This window comes from Chlorocebus sabaeus, chromosome 13 (assembly GCF_047675955.1).
Source record: "Chlorocebus sabaeus isolate Y175 chromosome 13, mChlSab1.0.hap1, whole genome shotgun sequence".
Taxonomy (NCBI): domain Eukaryota; kingdom Metazoa; phylum Chordata; class Mammalia; order Primates; family Cercopithecidae; genus Chlorocebus; species Chlorocebus sabaeus.
Genome location: NC_132916.1, coordinates 87,209,626 through 87,231,641, shown reverse-complemented (window position 1 = coordinate 87,231,641; position 22,016 = coordinate 87,209,626). Strand labels below are relative to the sequence as shown.

Genomic DNA, 22,016 nt, shown 5'->3' with positions numbered 1-22,016 from the left:
TTTCCCCCACGCATCATTCTATGCATCTCTTCATCTATGTTCTTTGTACTATCCTTTATAATCAACCAGTAAACATAAGTTTCTCTGAGTCCTGTGAGTTGCTTTAGCAAATTAATTGAATCCAAAGAGGGGGTTGTGAGAACCCCAAATTGAAGCTGGCTGATCAGAAGTTCTGGAGGCCCAGACTTGCAACTGTGTCTGAAGAGGGGGCAGTCTTGAGGACTTTACCTTATGTCATCTTTCCGGAAATTCGACTGACTCATATTAAGGTCCTTAGTTTCACATTAAGAAATTTAAAAGAACACCCACATACAGTAACACTGTCTAACCATTTTTTTCACTCTTTACTGCTGTTAACAATCAGTGAAATGACAACATAGCTCTAACATAATCTCTTTACCAAAAACTATAAAAATTTTCATTCAGCAATATAAAAGATTTTAACCCTACAGGTATTTTTGTTTTGACTTATTGATTATATAAGCACAGCAGGCCTCTTCAAAGGATGAGCTCTTCTTTCACACTCGTACCACATCAATTTAAAGTCATGAAACAGATGTGACTGATTATGGCTTTATGGTCTTAAATTCACTTTAAGCCCACAGCTCCCTTCTATTATGTGATCACTTACATGAACACAGCAGTAATTAAGCAGACAACATGTATTATTTAATTTTAAATTGCAAAGCCTATTCACTTCCCCACCAATTTAATTGTCAAATTTATCTAACTAGTCTTTGATCTTAGAATGTTAAGCATATATTAAATGGCAGGCCAGCAGCATGCCACTGAAGATTTGGACAATTAGCCAACATTTAAATGTCTTCTACATAAGCATAGCCATCTTTATTTTATATATGGTTTCTACCACACATTTTTTACTATGTCATGTTTGTCTAAATGGCTTAATCTTAACAAACAGTACTGGGTAAATTACGTCTATAGAAAAATCATCAGAAGACTGTAACTTTTATTTTAATTTCAGTTAATTCATCACAAGTAAATTTTGAAGACGTAGAGATACCTACCATAAAGAATCACAAAATCTCAAGCCTTATCAAACTACTGTGTGTGCTTATTTCTATTAACAGATTATTAATCGGCTTCAAAATCTATTTCAAGAAAGTCCTTTCAACCATCGAGATTTAAAGTCTTGTGCAAATCTGTCAATTTAAAAAGCAACACTACGACAGAGTTTGGCAGGGCACGGGGCCCAGTGTCAGTTTCTAGATTCCTCTCTCTTATTCCACAAAATTAATGACATATTAAATATAAATAACCAAGTGTAAGTAAGGAGCAAATTTTTTCCAAACTACTCAACAATTTTAAAAAATTAATTTGCAAACTGTCAATGGTAAGACTGCTATAATTATGGGCTCTGACAAAAAATTCAAGCTCCAGAGCCTGTAATTCCAGACTCAATAGTGCTTGCTATCTAGATCCCTAAAAATCAAGCAGACAGACTGGAACCAAAAATCTCATCCAATATTATGAACAATTCTAGCTGTCCAACTCCTAACTATATGCTTTAACTTCACAATTGCAACTTCCTTATTCTCTTCTCATTTTGCCATCCTCCACTGCTCAGAAATTTGTATATGTCTGTTTCTAAGCCCACGTAGCTATACTACTACACCATCCTGTCTCAAAATACGTATCTTCAAAATCGTATTCAAAACTCCCATGAAATCTCCCATATTCCAATTAACAGGTCCTAGTCAAAGCACTCTATCACTCCAACTTGTCCAGGAATTAGATAGCTATTACATACAATAAATGATCATATCATGGTGAAAGAGAAGCATACAGGGAGCAAGTAGGAGTGTTAAAATCCAGCTTAAGGAGTTTCAACTTCATTTTGTAATTGGGTTGAAGTATAGTTGAAATACAACAACCACTAATAAATAAAATGAACTGATTGTTCATTTGCCAACATTAGTATTAAAAGTATTTGTACTACATACCATTAATTACATGTTAACATATAGCAAAGAGGGGTGAAGATATCTGTAGGCAAAAGAGAAGGTACCAGCATGGAAAATGATATGGGACTCTACTATAGTGGTTAAGAATCATTCATCCCATACCAACTCTTACTAACTGTGTAACTTTGCACAAGTTACTTGACTAAGTGTCCATTTCCTCACCAGAAGTACTCACCTCCTAAAATAGTTTTAAGAATTAAATGAGTTAGTGCATTCATGTCCACAGCAGCCTTATTCACAATAGCTAAACCACTGAAGCAATCCAAGTATCCATGGAGGGATTAATAAATAAGCAAAATGCAGCATATACATAAAATGGAAAAATATTCAGCCTTTAAAAGGAAGGAAATTCTGACATATGCTACAGCATATGAACCTTGAGGGCATTATGCTAAGTGAAATTAGCCAGTCACAACTAAACACTGTATCATTCCCTCTGAAGTACCCAGAGTAATCAAAATCAGAGACAGAATGGAGTACAGTGGTTGCCAGGGGGAATGGGGAGAATAGGGAGTCACTGTTATTTGAGTATAGAATTTCAGTTATACAAGATCAAAGAGTTCTGAGGATAGATGGTGACAGTTGCATACAATACAAATGTACTTAATACCATGAACTGCATAGTTTTAAATGGTTAAAATGTAAATTTTATGTTATGTGTAATTTACCACAATTTTAAAAATTAAAGAATTAAATGAGTTAATATATAAAGGATACTAGAATAGTGACTAATACATAGTAATATAGTATCAGCTATTGTTATTATGTCCAAGGCACAGAGTACTTAATTAAGTACTTAATTAAAGCTAGATATCATTAGCACTACAACTACAACTACTAGTACTACAACTACAGCTGCTACTAGTACTACTTTACACAATCCAAAGAAGAGTTAGAGTTGGGGTTAATGATAAAACAAAACCCTGAATAAAACAGAAGGGATTAGCTTAAGAACTCTATAAACAGGAAAGAGGAAGCCATCCCTTTTGAACACAGAAGAGAAAGAGATAACTGAACACAGAAATTTTGAAACATGGAGAAATGAATCATAGGTAACCCTTGGTAAAGGTTACCCACAGACCACAAACCCAAACATATAAACATATTTACACAGTCAAAGGCAGTCAACAACTACAGTAAAATAGTTCCTTAATTCATTTTTCTATGAATAGGTAAAACTAAAGTAAATTTTGTAAAATCAGACGCTGCACTGAGTGAGTGATAATTCAAAACAGAGAATTCATATTTTAAAAACTTGCATCAGGTGGGCCTCAATCTGTCTAAGAGCTTGTTTTCTAAACGTTAGAATGATAAAAACAAACCCAGAGCCCGAAATATCCCAATATATGGAAAGAATTTCTTAAGATTTACTAACAATAATGGTACATACACAATAAACTTGAAAGCTACAATACACAATGGAAAATGATCATTGACCATGTTCTGGTCCAGTCTATCTCATTAAAATAAAGATTAGTAAAATGATAACTTAAATAAAATTATAATTAAATCTACCTGGGTTCAGGTTTCCTTTATCTACCAAAAAGAAACATAGTAACTGTCATAACAATAAAAATTGACTGATAAAGTCTCCACCCTCTACAAATTTATAAAATCAACTAACAGTTTGGGGAAGTGCAACAAGTAAATTATCAAAGCATATCTTTCACTTTTTGAAAAGAACTGTCAAGTTAGGACTGAATTCATTTGCTAACGGCAACATGCATCTCACTAACTGCCACTTCTGTGGGCTAGAATATGCTTCCTATTCCATTTCACCGACCTTCAAAGAATTAGAGAATTATGGAATTATCAAGAGCTGAAAGGGTTCTTACGTAGTCCCACTTCCCCCAAGCAGCATGCACTTACACACGTTTATACCCCACCTCCAATGCTGCCACAATCCTAAAAGTTCTTAAGGCACAAGAAAAACCAGACTAGATTCACAGACAAGAGCAAAAAGTATTCATACAGGCACTACCAAAGACACAAAAAAATAGTTACATTACCTCCTCCAGTTTGTAAAATATCTGAAAACAAAGTATACATTAACAGTCACTTTAAATAAAAACATGATTTACCCTACCATAGCAAGAAGCTTCTACCTCAAAAACTAGATTTGAATATATTTTACTATCTCCTAAGGTCACTTAAACCTGTTTCCTGATCATCTAAAGTCCAAAAAGTAAAGACTCTAATAATTGGATACAGACATACTCAAATAAATCAATGTATCCATTTATTTCTTTTCAAATCCTCAAAAGCAGTAAGGATGGAAGAGAAAATCTTAAGACACATCTTAAAGATTCAAATTGAATAAAGTTGGCTTAACAAATGAGATGCCATCTAATTATGGGAAGAGGAAGATTTCTCTTGGTTTTTAAGTATTTCCTTATGTTGAAAAATATGACTTTGTCACATTAAAAATTAAAAGTCCACCCTTACTAACTAGGTATGGGACCTTGTAAAAACCACTTGGTCTCCCTAGCTTTGATATCCTCATCTATAACTTGAGAAAATGGAGTCAATTCTTGCTACTTACAATGTGGTCCCTGGACAAATAGCATTAGCATCACCTGGAAACTTGTCAAAAATGCAGAATCTTGAGTCCCAGCCTAGACTTTCTGAATCAGAATTTGCATTTTAACAAGATTTCCAGGTGATTCATACGCACACAGAATTGTGAGACGCACTAGATTAAATAACCTGAGGCCACCCTTAACACTCAAATTGTAAAAGAAAATAGAAAAGTCAGGGTTGGGCATGGTGGCTCACACCTGTAATCCCAGGACTTTGGGAGGCCAAGGCAGCGAGATCACCTGAGGTCAGGAGTTTGAGACCAGCCTGACCAACATGGTGAATCCCTATCACTACTAAAAATACAAAAATTAGCTGGGCGTGGTGGCACACACCTGTAGTCTCAGCTACGAGGGAGGCTGAGGCACAAGAATCACTTGAACCTGGGAGGCAGAGGTTGCAATGAGTGCAGATCATGCCACTGTACTCCAACCTGGGCAACAGAGCAAGACTCCATCTCAAAAAAGAAAAAGAGAGAGAGAGAGAGAAAAAAAAAAAAAAATGGGAAGCCCGAGAGATGTCCAAAAAAAGCAAAATAATTTTAAAAATTATTTTAATCTGGAAAAAAAAAGTTTTCACTGAAGAATCTGTCCAAAAGTTATATTCAATAGATTTTCTCTTCTTAGCTATAGAAATGTTCTTTTTTGATCCTAACTAGGATTAAAAAGAGCAAAGAGTACTAGAAGAAAAACTAAGCATGATCACAAATTAGTTCTAATCAGTCTTCTAATTTTCACATTTTATATTATGCAAACTTTGAAACTCACTATTTGCTAGACTCATTGAATGAATGCTAAATGTAAGCTACTTTGAGTAAAATTTTCACTAAGTCCCAAAAAAGGTTCACCTAACAGTCTTTTAAGTATAGCTGAAAATAGGAAATAAAATGTTGGGAAGGATGACTGGGAGAGAATTACTATAGGGTTTTCCCTGTGCCTCCGGCTGGGAAAGCCCCTTAGGAATGTCTCCTAGGCTTAGCTTTCTGTGCCATCACAGCATTTTTCTTCCTCCAGTCATGTAAATAGGTGAAGTGCTTCCTCTTCCACTGCCACAGCAACTATTCCTCAGAATGTTCATTTCCCTGCCTTTGTATCACTATAGAAAATAGTCTCTTATCACACTCTTTACCTGATTTCCAAAAAAAAAAAACCAAAAAACACAGCTCTTTTAAGGCCTCAAAGGCTATGGGGGGCGAACCAACTGACTCAGCAAATCAGGTGGTCCTAAACTTCAAGAAGATTGAGATAAAGGATCTCCCATTTTAATAGCCTCCTAAGAACAATACAAGGAGTAGGAGTTGACATTATAGTCAAAGTTTAAATCAGAAGCTTATGGCTTAGCAATCATTAAAACTCTGACATGCTTCAAAATATAAACAAAGGGTTTATGCAGCCACCAGTGTAACAATTCTCATAAGCACCTTAACTCTAAGAGCTCACAGAGATTGTGGATTTTTATCAGTTATTAATCAGGTCGGTCCAGCTCAGGTTGTTTCTACCTCAAGACTTTCTTCACGTTGCTCCCCTCACCCATGTTACTCATCCTTCACTCATCCTCCTCCTAAGAACTCCTACATTCTTAGAGTCTATGTCATGTCATTTATATACAATTATACTGTTCATTAGACTTTGACCTATTTTAGGGCATGAACCACATCTTCAATTTTCTTTTCTTAAATATACACAAACTCTTTTTCCTTTTAAAACTTTACTGCCATTGAAATTGACCACATATCAAAATATTATATTTGGCAGCTCTGAGTGTGTAGTCAAAACAGCAGCCATTTAAAACTTGTCAGAAATTAGGAATTTCCTTTAAAGCAAGCATCTTTTTCACACTCTCATGTTATTTCTATTAGAACAATGAACATTTTCAGAAAAAAATTTTACTGAAAGGGATTTTAATAATCTACAAGAAACTTGAAATAAATTTACTTTTAACACAGGCATTATACTTTACCATAAATATTTTACTATAAAGATCACCCATTATTTTAAATTTAGAAATGTGCTAATAACACAACTAAGGTATTTTTAAGAAAGAGAAATAAAAATACATGTAGATGCTTGATTTTATTTAATATTGCTTCATGCACAAAGTAAAAATCTAAGTAAACAAAACCATATCTAAGTGCACCAAATGTTTTAAGTGAGTTATAATTTCTCCATTTACTGGTATCAAAAATAAAATTAGATCAAGTTAGGAAAAATTTTAAAGCTCACTATCATGCAAAAAGTACAGATTGAGATCTGAAACTTTTAAGTCATAAGAAGCTTCCTTACAGGAGTTATAGCAGTTTATAAAGGAGAAAGTATTTTGACCTTTCTCGTAACTGGTCATTAGACATTAACATTATTTTAATGCAAATGGAGCTGTTTAAACTGATTTGTCTATAGCTGATTGGTTTAATTTCACTGAATCATGCTGGCAAGGACGCAAACCTCATGCTTTGTGGTTCTTTTATAAGTAGAGACAGTGTTTCAGGGGACTCAGAATGACTTGAGTTTGGGTTACAGTGTTATAGGCAGTTGGCCTTGGGATACATCTAAACTGTGACCTCCATTTTTATTTTCCTTTTAACACTAGTAAGTAATTCTTAATGAATCGAATTACTAGAAATCAACTGGTTGCTACTAGTCTTTGTTTAGGTTCACGTAAAAGTAGCACCAATTTCAACTGTTAAATACTACTGAGACTATAAAAATAAATATATTATGGACTCATAACATTAAGGCACCTACCAAGGCCACATCACAGAGCAGCCTTAATGTGCAGCAGCTTAAAGGTTGTAATTTATGCAGCAATTTGATTTGTTCTAGTTACATATTATATCCTGTAACTCTAGCTAGTAGTTTACATTCTATCATCCTAACACAAGATGTAAAAGACCTAAATGCCATTCTAGATAATTCATAGGGAGACAAAATTTAGTTCTCTGTCCATGCAAAGGTATTTTAAAAATTAAATGTTCTAAATCCCAAAATGTTACTAAAATAAAATGTGTTCAAGGAAGCACACCTGCCAGCAAAAACAGCAGCAACATTAAATCTGAGCTAAACGTCAGAGAGATACTATACTAAGATGGGCCACCTATATAATCTTCAAATCAGACTTCGCAATTTAAAAGCACTGTCAGAATTACTCATTTTCTGATTTCTTTACCTATTTCACATGTTACTGCCTTTTGAGAACCAAATTACCATCAAACATGCAAAAACCAAATATAGTTCCTCCAGAAAATAAAAATCCTATATATGATTTTAAAACATACAGCTAAAGAATTTTTTCCTCAAAATATATCATTAGGGCACATATATAAAAATTACTGTTCCTCATACACCACATACAAATCAAATAACTTTTCTATCCCATGAACAAAAATTTCAGTCTATAAATAAAAGAGCCACATTCCAACATCATGTTTTTCTATTAGACCCCTTTGCTCCCAACACAATTAAGAGCAAAAAAAGCTCCAAATGGGATAAAAGAGAATCTTCATATCATTCTTTCCTTCTGAGACTTCAACATAAGAATGTCTCAGCTTCCTGATGCAGAAAAAATACTTCTAAGGACTTCAATATGGCTACATTGTTTTTACCAAAAAAGGTCCAAAATGGCACTATGAGGTCATTTGCAAATATAATTCAGATGCAACACACAAAAGAACACACCAACATTGTCAAAATGGCTATGCTTTCAGTAATGTTGTATACATGATCCCACTAATCCTTACTAAATTCTTAATAATCCCCAGCTAATATTCTGGATTGTATTACAAAATAGATGTCCAATGCACTGGATACCATTAGAATTCTTCTTCACAAAAGCAGCCTGAATTAAACCTGGTCCTCTGCTGCCATCTAGCGAAGTCGTAAGATCCCAAAATGAAATCAAAAGTGACAATTGTGGCCGGGCGCGGTGGCTCAAGCCTGTAATCCCAGCACTTTGGGAGGCCGGGACGGGCGGATTACGAAGTCAGGAGATCGAGACCATCCTGGCTAACACTGTGAAACCCCGTCTCTACTAAAAAATACAAAAAAAACTAGCTGGGTGAGGTGGCGGGCGCTTGTAGTCCCAGCTACTCGGGAGGCTAAGGCAGGAGAATGGCGTAAACCCGGGAAGCGGAACTTGCAGTGAGCTGAGATCCGGCCACTGCACTCCAGCCTGGGCGACAGAGCGAGACTCCATCTCAAAAAAAAAGTGACAATTGTTCAGTGATCAATCTATTCAAAAAATCATTAAAATACATTAATTTTTTCAGAACATGCTGTTTAAAACATTTTACTACAAAAACTGCTACAATAATAAATACACTGGAGTATTTTACTCTAAAGAAAATGTATGTGTATTTCCACAAATGCATTCTAGAGTATATAGACCATAGCAATAAACTACTATAATAAGCTATCAGGTGAATAATTACTCATTTTAAAAAGTTATTTAGAATAATATTATCATAGTATCCTTATAAAAGCAAAAATCTCAAAACAAGCTAAATTTACAACTACACAGAAATTGTCAAAGTATGATGCACTTATACAATGGAATGTTCCATACAATAGAATGATTCTTCCCAAGACACTATTAAAATAATAGCAGAGTTTTTTTTTTTTTTAAAGTATAAAGCTATATGATGGCTTTAAAAATATGTCCTGAAAGTCCACAAAATTATTTGACACTCTTAACCTCAAGAGACGGAGCTTAATTCCCCTCTCTTTAAGTTTGGGCTAGATTTATATGTTACAACAAATACAATATGGCAGAAGTGGATTGTATGTCACTTCTTGGGCTAGATTAACAGACTACTACTTTTATCTTGGGTGTTCTCTTGGATCATTTGCTATAAGTAAAGTTGGTTGCCATATGGTGAGGACACTCAGGCAGCTGTGAGAACCCACTCAGAATCCCAGAGCTGGTATGAAGATTATTTTAACCAGAAGACATTTGAGAGTCAACAAATGCAGAAAAGTGGCTTCTCAGAGCTTTCCTTATCTGACTAAGAGCAGAAACTTCCGGGAATGAAGCTGCCATAAATCCTTTCTTCTAGGCGGCTTCACTCCCAGAAAGAAGACTGAGAGTAAAACTATCATAAATCCCCTCTCCAGAAGTTTATGGCCATGAAGAAGATGGAAAAGACTATTCTCCCCATAAAAACAAACATTTCTTAACTCCTATTTGTTCCTGTAAAAATCTACTTATCCTTCCTAAAGAATTCCATTTTTTTCTTATACTGAAGCCTATTTTCCACCTTCCCTTTCCCCCATTAAATTAGACATACAAACTTGAGGCATTAAGTTAGGAATACAAACTGTAGGCCTAGTCCCATTAAGTTAGGAATACTAACTTCAACCATCTTGTAAGCCACTTCTTTTGTGTACTTCCATACACATATAAACTAACTTTGTTTTTTCTCTTGCTAATCTATGTTTTGTCAGTTTAACTTGTAGGCCCCTAACTATTGAACCTAAGTGGGCACAGGAAAGTTTTTCCTCCCCACTGGCAAGAAATGGAGGTCTCATGCCAACAGCCAGCTGAGGAACTGAAGCCTGCCATCAACCATATGAGTGAGCTTGGAAGTGGACCCTTGAAATGACAATAGCCCTGGCCAACAGCTTCACTGCAATCTGCTAGACGACACTGAACCAGAATCACCCAGCTTAATAAGTACCAAAAAAAAAGAATAAATGAATAAGACCTACTATTTGATAGCACAATAGGGTGACTATCATCAACAATAACTTAATTGTACATTTCCAAATAACTTAGAGTGTAATTGGATAGCTTGTAACAAGGGATAAATGCTTGAGGCGATGGATTTAAGAAAAACAAAAAAGACTCACCCAACTACATTGCTCCCAAGAAACTATGAGATAGTAAATATTTGAATTTTAAACTGTTATATTTTGGGGTACTTTTAGGGTAATTTATTAGAAATGGTTATAACAATGAAGATAACGAAGGGAAGGAGAAAAGAGCATCAGCAGATGTCCTATTTCAATAAATTTCTGGTTGACAAGAAATAGATGGAGAAGTACTGAAAAGTGCTGAGAAGCATGCACAGAGGTAGCACGATTCACAGATGGAGGTGCCTATTTTACAAAATCCCAAAGAAAATCCAGAACCAGAAACATCAAGTGCACAGGATGACTACAGTGACATATGGACTGAAAAGGAGGGATTGGTTATTTTTAGCTATGTACAACAATTAAATTCTCACAACTCATACACACAATACACAGGTTATTCCTCAAGCAAAAAAAAACAAAAGAAAAAAGAAAAATCAGAAAGCTTTTCTCTAAAGAAACTGAAACAGGGTGGGAGGGTGAATAGAAAAAAAAAAAAAAAAGAAAGAAAGAAAGAAAAAGAAACTGAACCAAATGGGTAGTGAGGGGAGAGCAACCAAGCAAAACTGCTTATCATAAAGCAAAGGTCAGAAGTTGACAAACCCAGCCCACATTCACAGAGCTTCCAAGCAGCTTCTCTGCCTCATTTCAAATGCACTGCCAACCAAGGATCACCACACATCTGAAGAAACTAGAAACATAAAGAAGAAAGATGATTCAAGGAAGAGAAAAATAACTTTAAATATGCTTTTAACTAGTATTCTCATAGAGATTCAAGAAGTTATCCATAAATCAAGAACAAGTTGTCATGAAAAGGTACAGGCAGAGAACAAGAATGTATGTACTACTGACAATTAAAAGCATAATTACCAGAATAAGTAATTCAACAAAAAGAAAGGAAGAAAATAAGAGAACCTCCTAGAAAGTTGAAAAACAGACAAGGTAAAAATTATGAGACAAAAGATCAGACATGGAAAAGAATCTAGGAAGTCTAATAACCAATAGTTCTAAGAAGAAAGGGAAAATTTAAAAAAAAAAAAAAAAAAAAACAGAGGAAATAAAGTATCAGAGATGAGATCAAATTTCCCTTAATGGAAGAACCCAGGTTTTCAGATCCAAAGAGATCATCATCACAACTGACCATCACAATCAACTGAGGGAGCCAGGTAAGGGGGAAGGAATAACAACAAATAATTATACACATCCACTGGGAAATTTTAGGACAAAAATAAAAAATAACTCTAAAAAGTTTCCAGTAGTGAGAGTAGACCACTTATCAAAAACTAGAATCTGAAAGAAGAAAAAAAAAAAAAAGAAAAAAAAAAAAAAAAAAAAAACCACAGACTTTTTATCAGTAACAGAGGTTACTAGAAGATAAAGAAACAAGATTGTTAATATTCTGAGGGAAAATCATTTCCATCTAAAATTTTATATGCAGCCAAACTATTCGATATAGGGCCAGAGCAATAGTGTTTTCATAAACCAGGCGTGTATATGGGTTACTTCCTGCATATTCTTAGGAACTGACTTAGAGAGACATCCTTACAAAGTGAAAAAATAAACCAAAAGAAATAAAGGAGAAGGAAGGAAAGAAAAGTTAGATGGAATCCAGAATGCTAGATTCAACCAGAAAAACAGTTGGAAGCACAGTCTTATAGAGGAAGGAAATCACAGAAGGCTCTAAGAAAGAAAAGTCTTTGGGATAACAAAAAGATAACTGAAATAAAATTACTAAAACCCTGAAAACACTTGATAATAGGGTATTTGTAAAGACATATAAAAGTATTTAAATTCAACAATAGGAACACTTTACCTGCAGTGGTAGAGGGGTCATGACATTGAACCTTGGGCAAGTTAGCTGTCCTTTGGTGGTCATTCCCATTCCTGTACTTGTGTGCTCTCTAGTGTAACCCGGTTTGAGAAGCAAGCAAACTACACTTCCCAGACTCCCTTGCCAGCTCACTGGCAGGAGACAGGAAAAAACGAGAGAGAAACTTATTTCTTGGTTCTTGGACTAACAGGAAGGAAAGGTGGACACAGAGACTTTGATAAGCTACATCTGCAGGAACTCACATAAAGGTGATTAATAGACCATGATATAAACACATTATTTACAGATTTATTTACAGAGTTGAAAATAAAAATTATTAAAAGTGGTTGCCTTGAGGGAGCAAGACTGAGAGGAGGAAGGGATGAGAATGGGTTCTAGCTTTCCTCCATTGTAAGTTTTCCAGTATTATTTGATTTAACATTTTTTTAATTGTTTTATAATAAAAGGTGATTAAAACAAGATTGAGCTAAAAGACAAGGTGATCAGAAGACAGAAAATGAACACAAAATCTAAAGAACCAGAAAAGACTGTGAGAAACCAGGTCAGTACAAGCTGGTAATTACATTAAAATTGACACAATGTATCTGTTTTTCTCATAAGCTAACATTTTGCATGACTGATTTTCTGTGAGTAAAGTCAGGAGTTCTTTTTTCTGTTCTTACATATATATATATTTATTATTATTATTATGATACTTTAAGTTCTAGGGTACATGTGCGCAACGTGCAGGTTTGTTATATATGTATACATGTGTTATTATCTTAACCAGGTAATAATTTTATGTTTAATCAGCTAATAGAAAAATACTTAATGAAGTAGAAAAATATTTAGGATATATTAAGCAAAAATAGTATGTTACTAAACTATAAGTAAAATATACTAAAGAGTTTGTATAGAAAACATATTTCACCTAATGAGAGTCCCATTATAGCAGGGTCACTATAATTTGCAACATCCAGAATGGTACTTGACACATAATAAACACTTAAAAAATTGAGGAATGAATATGTTTTTCATTTAGTCAACGAAACAAAAAATATATATAGACAGAGGGAAAAGTCTAAAAGCATACACACCAAAATGTAAGCAGCAACCATCTCTAATTGGTGAAATTACGGATGTTTTTCATGTTTGTCCTGTTCCTTATCTTCATTTTCTAACTTTTCTACAATGAATACAAATTACTTTTATAATGGGGAAACATATTTTTAAGACATTATCATTTTTTCATTATAAGACCAGAATCACAAGGCAAAAAAGAAATTTTTACTAAAATGCTCATCAAGTCCAAGTTAGAAAAAGCTTCAACTACTACTAGTAATAATAAAATAGGTTTAGTAAGATACAGACATACTCATTGATCTTGACCTAATTAACAGAATTTGAAAAGCTTGCAAAATAACAGGACACTGCAAACTTATTATTCGTAGCACAGATCAGGTAATTAGTTCCAATATTAGCAAATAGATCTCATGAATCCACCAGTTCTGTATATAAGAAGCCTCTCTTGGTTATCTTAATTAGTTACTTTCAGATTAGGTAGCTCTCATAATGAGAATGTACAGTGTCTTCACTAGACTTCAAAGCGTAAAATCAAATTATATACTCATTTGCTTTAATTACCATTTATGTAACAAGGTATGCTTTTCAGAACTCTGTAGCCATACAAGTTAAATATGCAAAATATAGCATTCTTTTAAGTGATCTTCCATCAGGGTATGCCACATCTATTGTTCTAAAGATTTACCTTGATATGGAATAAAATTTAAAAGCCACTTAACATGTTCTGGGCAGCACTACATATCACAGAGGCATGTAAAAAACATTTTAATTTTTATAAAGCAATCCATCTTCATGAAAAGAAAAGATCAAAAGAATTTTCCCAAAAGTTTTGTTTTGTTTTATTTTACATTTGTCCCTGACTGGCTGATTACTTTCAAATTTCTTTTGTATAAAGCATGCATTCTAGAAAAATCAACTATAATTATTTCAAACAATTTTTCACTGATTCACAAAGAGGATCAAGTTTTTTCCCCTTTTTTATCCAAGCCAGTATTTGCCACTTCCATAATCACACATAATGAATAAGAGTATGTGAGCAAATAATGAGTTAAGAAAGTATCACAGAATCGTAAAAAAATATGAAAATCCAGTTAACATCTCATCTAACAGTTAAGCTCTACTGCTGAGATGGGTTGGAGCAAATGTTCTTCCATCTGGTCAGCAGCACTACTCAGTAATAAACATCAGTATTCAATACTAAATATGCCTTACTTATTTCCTATATAAAATTTAAAAATCCATCTATGAACACCCAATATTACACTCTAAAAACCAAAACGAGCAGTCATATTTCATATAGAGTATCAAGTAATGCTCTTTATTAGCTCTTTGGTGTCTCTTACTTAGTTGTCTGGTACTACACATAGTTTTGTTATATCTCTTACTACATCTTAAATTGTACTTCATTTTCCTGCTGAGAGTAGGAATTATAGTTTTATTTTACTCTAGTGTCTTGTATTGTCTTTGAGACCTTCTAAAGCTTACAGTAGCTTAATAGTTATCTATTAAAGCAGTAAATATTCTTTCTGCAAATATATTTATTATCCCATTAAGTGAAAGGAACAATGCAATTTGAATTACCATCACAAAGCCATTTGAAAACAATTGATAGACTTTTTTCTATTATTTATTTATAAGAGAACAGCATATATCATTCCCATTATGTGGAGGATCAGAAAGTAAGGAAAGAAAACAGCAGGTAAGGAGATGAAGGCATAATGTCTCGAGAAACCAAACACCCAACTCTTGATATTGATTATCCCAAGGGGTGGGATAAAAGTTCTCACAGGAAGAACTTTTTAATTTCTTTTTAATGTTTTATAAGGAAGACATTATCAGAATACATAAATTTTAAGACAGAAAAATTCATCTATTAGAATAAAACAGTAAAAATAACTATCAAAATACTGAAAAAATAATGGGGACATGACCTGGCAAAAAAAGATTCTGGGCTCTGGGGCCAGATCACTTAAATTCAAATCCCAGTCCTGCTACTTACAATAACTGTATGTATGGCCTTGAAAAAGCTACTTATTCACAACGCTTTCTTATAGCCTAATACACATTAAGTGTTCAACAAGTATTACGTGTTATAACTGCTGCTATAGCCAAAATACAGAATGAACTTGTGTAACCACACTAGTATTCAAAAAATGCTAATCAAAGCAATTTTAAAATTCATTTTCCTTTAATTTTTACATCAATAAAATCTTTTAAGAAAAAAATTCATTTTCCAATTGTCAACTTGGCTACATTACTTATATTAAGTGAAACTACCCCAAATTTCCAAGGATGTACACTCGAGCACTGCTGTTGGGGGCGTTATCACTACAACCTCTAGCAAGGTATATCAAGGACTTCAAAGGTTTCCATACTATATCTAAGTAATACTATTTTTGTCAAAATTTATGCAAAGATAGGTATAAGAAGATCAGTACAGTTATTTACAGCAATGAAAAACTGGAGTCTAAATGCCCCTATAATTGAGGGTAAACTATTTTTTTCTTGGCAGCAATTAAGTCACTTTAAAAATACATGTTATAACAATGAAATATACTCATGTTAACATAAAAAGCAGCATACAAAAATAATCCTGGCTGGGCATAGTGTCTCAGGCCTGTAATCCCAACACTTTGGGAGGCCAAGGCAGGCAGATCACTTTAGCCCAGGAGTTCAAGACCAGCCTGGGCAACACGGGGAAACCCTATCTCAACAAGAAAAAAATACAAAAATTAGTTGGGTGTGGCAGCACATGCCTATAGTCCCAGCTACTCTGGAGGCTGAGGTGGGAGGTTGAGGCTGCAGTGAGCCTTAAGTGTGCCACTCCACTCCAGCCTAGGCAACAGAGTGAGACCCTGTCTCAAAAAACAATAATCATAATCATCATATAGTTTAGTTCTAATTACCTGCTAAGCCTACCACAGCTAGCACAATCTTTGGCATGTGGTAAATGTTCAATAAATATTTGTCAACTACATGAACGAACAAAGAGACAAATTCAATCTCTTTATCGTATCTTCCTTGTTTCTCATTTGTTTGGGTCCAGTAGCCCAGCTCTATATAGTGGAAAAAAAGTTTGAAAATATTAATGAAAAATTTGTTTTAATCTTTCAAAGCTTCATATGTTTGCTGCCCCCAGAACCTGGACAACTGAAAATTCTGACTTAGGGTTGCACCTATGTTTGCAACCAAAGTTTTATCTATATCTGCTTAGCTCTAAGAGTTCTCTAGCCAGATTTTGGTAATAGGTAATAAATTTGGTTAATTTTTATTTTTAAATACCATTTCAAAGATAGTATCCCTATTAACCAGTAGAAACTCTCATACTTAGGATTTGATTAAAGAAACTACTATTTAAGGGACCTTTTTATCCTTTAGTAAATCCTAAAGATGTGACTAGTAGCCAACAGGTATTTCAAAGATTTGGTTTTAAAATGTTAGATTGTTTTGCCTTTACTTAATTTTCTTCTTGTACAATAACTATACCACACCCTAAAAGAATTCTGAGTGAACTCTGGGAAACCAATGTTGGTTCCCATGTAATAATAGTTTTCAAAACAGTCTTCAGTTATAACAACAATAACTAATATGAATTGAATAATGTACTAATAAGCATTTTGTGTGGGTCTCCACCAACTAATGGAGAAATTCTCAGGTATATTCTTAACTCAATGGCTGGCTAAATAGTACTTTGAATTAGGTCACTGATTTTTAAATTTTGTTCCATGAGGCACTACATATAGCAGCTCCCAAATCAGGTTAAAACTCACAAATAATTGGTGCTTTTCAAGAATGCATTTTCTCAGAACCAATCCAGGCTTAATGAATTTGAATCTCTGAATTTTTTTTTAATAAAAGGTTCCTATGATGGTAGCGCAACTGGAAATGCTGCCCTAAAAAGGTTCACGGTAACCTCAGATGCCACACCAGAATGCAACCCCATATGCTCTCCTCAATTTGCAGCAACCAAAGCATTACTACTTTTATCTATTCCATATAGGGGGACTCAAAGAAAGATTTAGGCTTGGGGAGGGAGTCAAAGAGTCCTTCTTTTTGAACCAATTTACCACAACATATCATTAAACGTAGCTTCAGATCAATAAACAGTGTTTCTGAGTTGACCTCTAAATATTCTCTGGTAGTCTCACTTCCCCGTGATAAAAGAAACACAGGAGCTTTATCGTGTTCCACCCAGTTGCAAGGAAACTGGCCTGGATCCCTAACTATACTTCTGATGAAACTACTATTAAAAGCAGGGCTGGAGTCTTTAAATGACAAGATCTGGCCTACATTCTCTCTAAGAGTTTTGGCTATCACCAGAGGTATGATACTAAACATTGATTGAGTCCTAAAATTAGTATAGTTAGTATAATTCCCATTATTATGAGGAAAAACTACCTTAAACCTAATTTTTATTTATTTACTTATTTATTTATTCATTTATGTATTTATTTATTTATTTTTTGAGACAGGGTCTTGCTCTGTAGCCCAGGCTGAAGTGTAGTGGTACAATCTCGGCTCACTGCAACCTCCGCCTCCTGGGGTCCAAACGTTTCTCGTGTCTCAGCCTCCCAAGTAGCTAGGATTACAGGTGCAAGCCAACATGCCCGGCTACTTTTTCTATTTTTAGTAGACACAGGGTTTTGCCACGTTGGCCAGGCTGGTCTCGAACTCCTGACCTGAAGTGGTCCACCCACCTCGGCCTCCCAAAGTGCTGGGATTATAGGCATGAGCCACCATGCCCAGCTTAAACCTAACTGTAAAAGCCCAAGTACTAGAATACAGAATGATGCTGATTTTGCCACTACCTACTTAAATGATTTGAAACAAATATTTTACTTTTCCAGAGTCTGGTCCCTCAGACACCTCCACAAAAACTCTAAGTTTCCCCAGAACAATTAAAAAAGTAAAAGTCCTTCCCACACATAACTTTATTTACTGCTGAATTCCTAAATACTAGATATGATATAATGGCTATAACTGATATTTATTTGTAAATAATAAGATAGATAAATTCTTATTTAATTCCAATATTCATTTCATCTCCAGTTCTTATGTTACATATCAGGAGCTATTTGCTTTGCTTTCCAAAGAAAACTAGAGCCAAAAAGAAATTTATAAAGAGCTAAGTGAACAAATCTAAATGAAAGCAGTAGACACAATACCTAATTGATCCTAATTTGACTCATTCTGTTCCTAAATGGGAAGATACACTTTTTTTGTTTGTAGTTCACTGAAAATTATTCCAGAGACATCTGAAACGTCTTTAATATTCTTCTCAGTATGTAAAACTTTTCTAGTCCAGCATCGCATTACCTTATCCACACTATACCTGTCTGAACATTCAGCTCCAGTCATTAGAATAAACATATGCTACAAACATTATTAATGAGATACATATCAAGGGACCCAAGCAAGCTACTAACCACCTGGGGTAATTGCATGGTTCTGTATAAAAACCTTTACAGGCCAGGCACGGTGGCTCATGCCTGTAATCCCAGCACTTTGGGAGGCTGAGGTGGGCAGATCATGAGGTCAGGAGTTCGAGATCAGCCTGGCAAATAGTGAAACCCCGTCTCTACTAAAAATACAAAAAAATGGACAGGTGTAGAGGCACGCGTCTGTAGTCCCAGCTACTCAGGAGGCTGAGGCAGGAGAATCACTTGAACCTGGAAGGCAGAGGTTGCAGTGAGCCAAGACCACGCCATTGCACTCCAGCTTGGGTGTCAGAGTGAGACTCCGTCTCTAAATAAATAAATAAATACTGTTACAGCAGAAAATACAGAAGCTGCCTGAACATATTACAGTTTATCCACACAACAGCTATTTCTACATGCTATTCACAAGTCACGAAGTGTATTTGTCAGGGCACACATAGTATGAGCATACATTGAGCACCCTGCTCTAACAAAGGCATAGGAATGATTTTCATGAGAAAAAAAATCTTGTCTTTCAAATGTATACATTTAGTAAATTACATAAAAAATCTTGTCAAAGTACCAATGGCTTAGCATGAACTTACAATTAATGGGAAGAAATCTTACTTCAAAATGTAAAAAAAAAGCAAATTTTAAAAAATCTTTATATTTAATATGCTTCCCTACCTTAAGCTCACTTTTTACACTTTCTTACAAAGAAAGAACACTTAAGATGTAAAGACCGTCTTTTAAGGAGAATGTATTCAATGATGGGTTGTCAAACTATGGTCCAAAAGCCAAATGTGACCTGCTAATTTGTAAATAAAATTTTATTGAAATACACCCACCAAATTTTATTGAAATACATCATTTGGTTTATGTAAGATCAGTGGGATATGGCTGCTTTTGTGCTATATGGCAGAGTATTTGAGACAGAGACCACAAAACCCACAAATAAAATATTTACTATTAGGTCCTTTACAGAGAATGTTTAGAACGAAAAGTTAAAGCTGAATTACAGCAAGTTAAAGCGGAGGATTCTGTCTTAAGCAGTCCTAATCCATGCAGCACCTAACACAGAGCCCTAGAGGTAAGTAAGTTTTCAGTATAATTTCTGAATGAATGAAGGGAGGGAGGGAAAGAGGGAAGGAGAGAGGAAATCCCCAGACCAGGATCCAGGAAAATAAACCTGTCTATAATTTCCTTCAAGAAATATTCTGCAAATGTATCTCACCTACTTAACAAATGTGTTATAAAAAGCTGAATATAAATTACATTTCCATAAATGCCTAAGTGACTTTTTTTATTCCCTGCAATAATTTCCCTTATAAAGCAAGTCCCAAATTTACCTTTTATATTCAGTTTTTCTTGAAGCAGGATTGCTTGTATATGTGTGTGTATTATATAAATATGTAAGTCAAAGAAAACAGATATAAATACAGATATAGATACATATGTAAAAATTGCAACCACAGCACCAACCCTTTTGTTGGTCTATTACATTATTCCCATAGCCTTACATTTTTCCTACGTCAAGCATAATCTGAATTATTATCTTTTACTTTACTATTTGCTTTACAACAGTAGTTGTTAAAAACATTTGGTTTTTACCTACTGATTCAATAACAGTTGAAATTAAATTTATAGTACTCAAACTCTCAGCAGAAAGAATTAAAATGTGTGAAAATTAATTCTAAAATTTTTATATAGTTCTAAGTCTTCACAACTTTCAATGGATGTTGAATTAATTTATTTTGAAAATTCAATTTATTTAACTGCATTACAAAGTCTGCTAATAAACTAAGTACACAGATAAATCCTTATTATAAAATTCTATCTTCTCCCAAAATATCTGTGAAAAAGCAGTATTTCACAATTACAAGACAGTTCAATTCCAACTGTAACTGTAGTAACATTGTATCACTTCTCCTGGTGTTGCATTTACACTCAAGTAGAACTGACTCCCCCCTCCTGGGGAGAGCCATGAAAATAATGAAATAAGAGTGCTGAAGACAAAAGAAATATTAAGAAAAAAGTTTAATGTATTTTAGGAGCTGTCAGAAGTTCAACGAGCTCCTTTAAAATAAACTTTGATTATTCGGCAGCTTTCAACAAAATTGAAGGACAATCTAATCAAGGAGGCATAAAGACATATGAAGTGACTATCAAATGTAATTGCGAGTCTTTCATTGAGAATCATTTTGCTTAACTCTGAAAGTGGGGGAGGGGCAGAGGGAGTGTTATATTTCAATACACCTTCATCAATATTATGGTTAAATAAAATGATTTTATTTTATCAAATGCTTAAAGTCTATTTTCATCAAAATCCCAAAACTGCAGTTTTGGCTGATTTAATCTATGCAAAAATGCTTGCTATGTAATACTCATTTGACCAACTCTCACTATCAAAACCTCAGCCAAATCGAAAGTCCCACTATCTGACAGGAAGAGTCCAACTTCATTTTTATTCCAAATAAACAAGTTAATAAACATTTATTGCCAATTATCTCACATTTGAATTTCAATGTGAGACAGGGAGGCAGGCAGGCAGGCAGGCAGACACTGACAGATAAAATGCCCTGCCATAACTGTCTCTTGGATGAAATAAGGTGCTTTCACTAACTCTTAATAACGTTCTCTTTGCTCTCTTGGAATCTCCCTCAGAAGAGACATTTGTTAACAACAGCCAAAGGAAAAAAGAGAGGAAATGTTTAAAGGAAAAGTGTCATCACTTTCAACTTACTCCCACTGCCCTACTCTATACTGTACAAAAACTGAGAACATCCCAACCAAATCCAAAATACCTTGTTGCTAAATTCAACAGACACTTTTCACTCCTTAGCTTACTAATTCTCTATAAGATTTAACCTTTCTTTGGAGACATTTTTACTTTCCCTCAGCTTGAATGGCAGATATTTCTCCTGCTTTTCACCTACCTCCCTTACTCTCAGTCACCATTGCTTCCTCTACTCGGCAGCCTGTCCATATCCCTGTCTTACTATCACATGCTATTGTCTCCTAAATCTGTACTTTCAATCCACATTCTTCTCCTAAACCCAAGATCCAACTACCTAAATATCCAAAGAATGCTAAGGAAACATGTGCCAGAGGTATATCTAACCTAATTTATTCTGCTATCTTGTTTTCTCAGAAAATAAATTTTATTTACACTTATTTAATCAGTTGGGAATTTATCTGGCTATGAGATATGTGCTGAAGGTCTAAATTGAATTTGTGTCAAGCTGTTAATCAATTATCCCCAAATAACTTATTATTAGTTAAATAATTACCTGCAAGTTCT

At 34.5% G+C, this 22,016-nt stretch overlaps 1 protein-coding gene across 2 annotated transcripts in view; it reads right to left on the bottom strand.

Annotated features, from left to right (window-relative positions):
- The window catches only part of RNGTT (RNA guanylyltransferase and 5'-phosphatase), a 338,317-nt gene that overhangs the window by 238,481 nt on the left and 77,820 nt on the right, over positions 1-22,016 (bottom strand). The gene's annotated exons all lie outside the window — the stretch shown is intronic.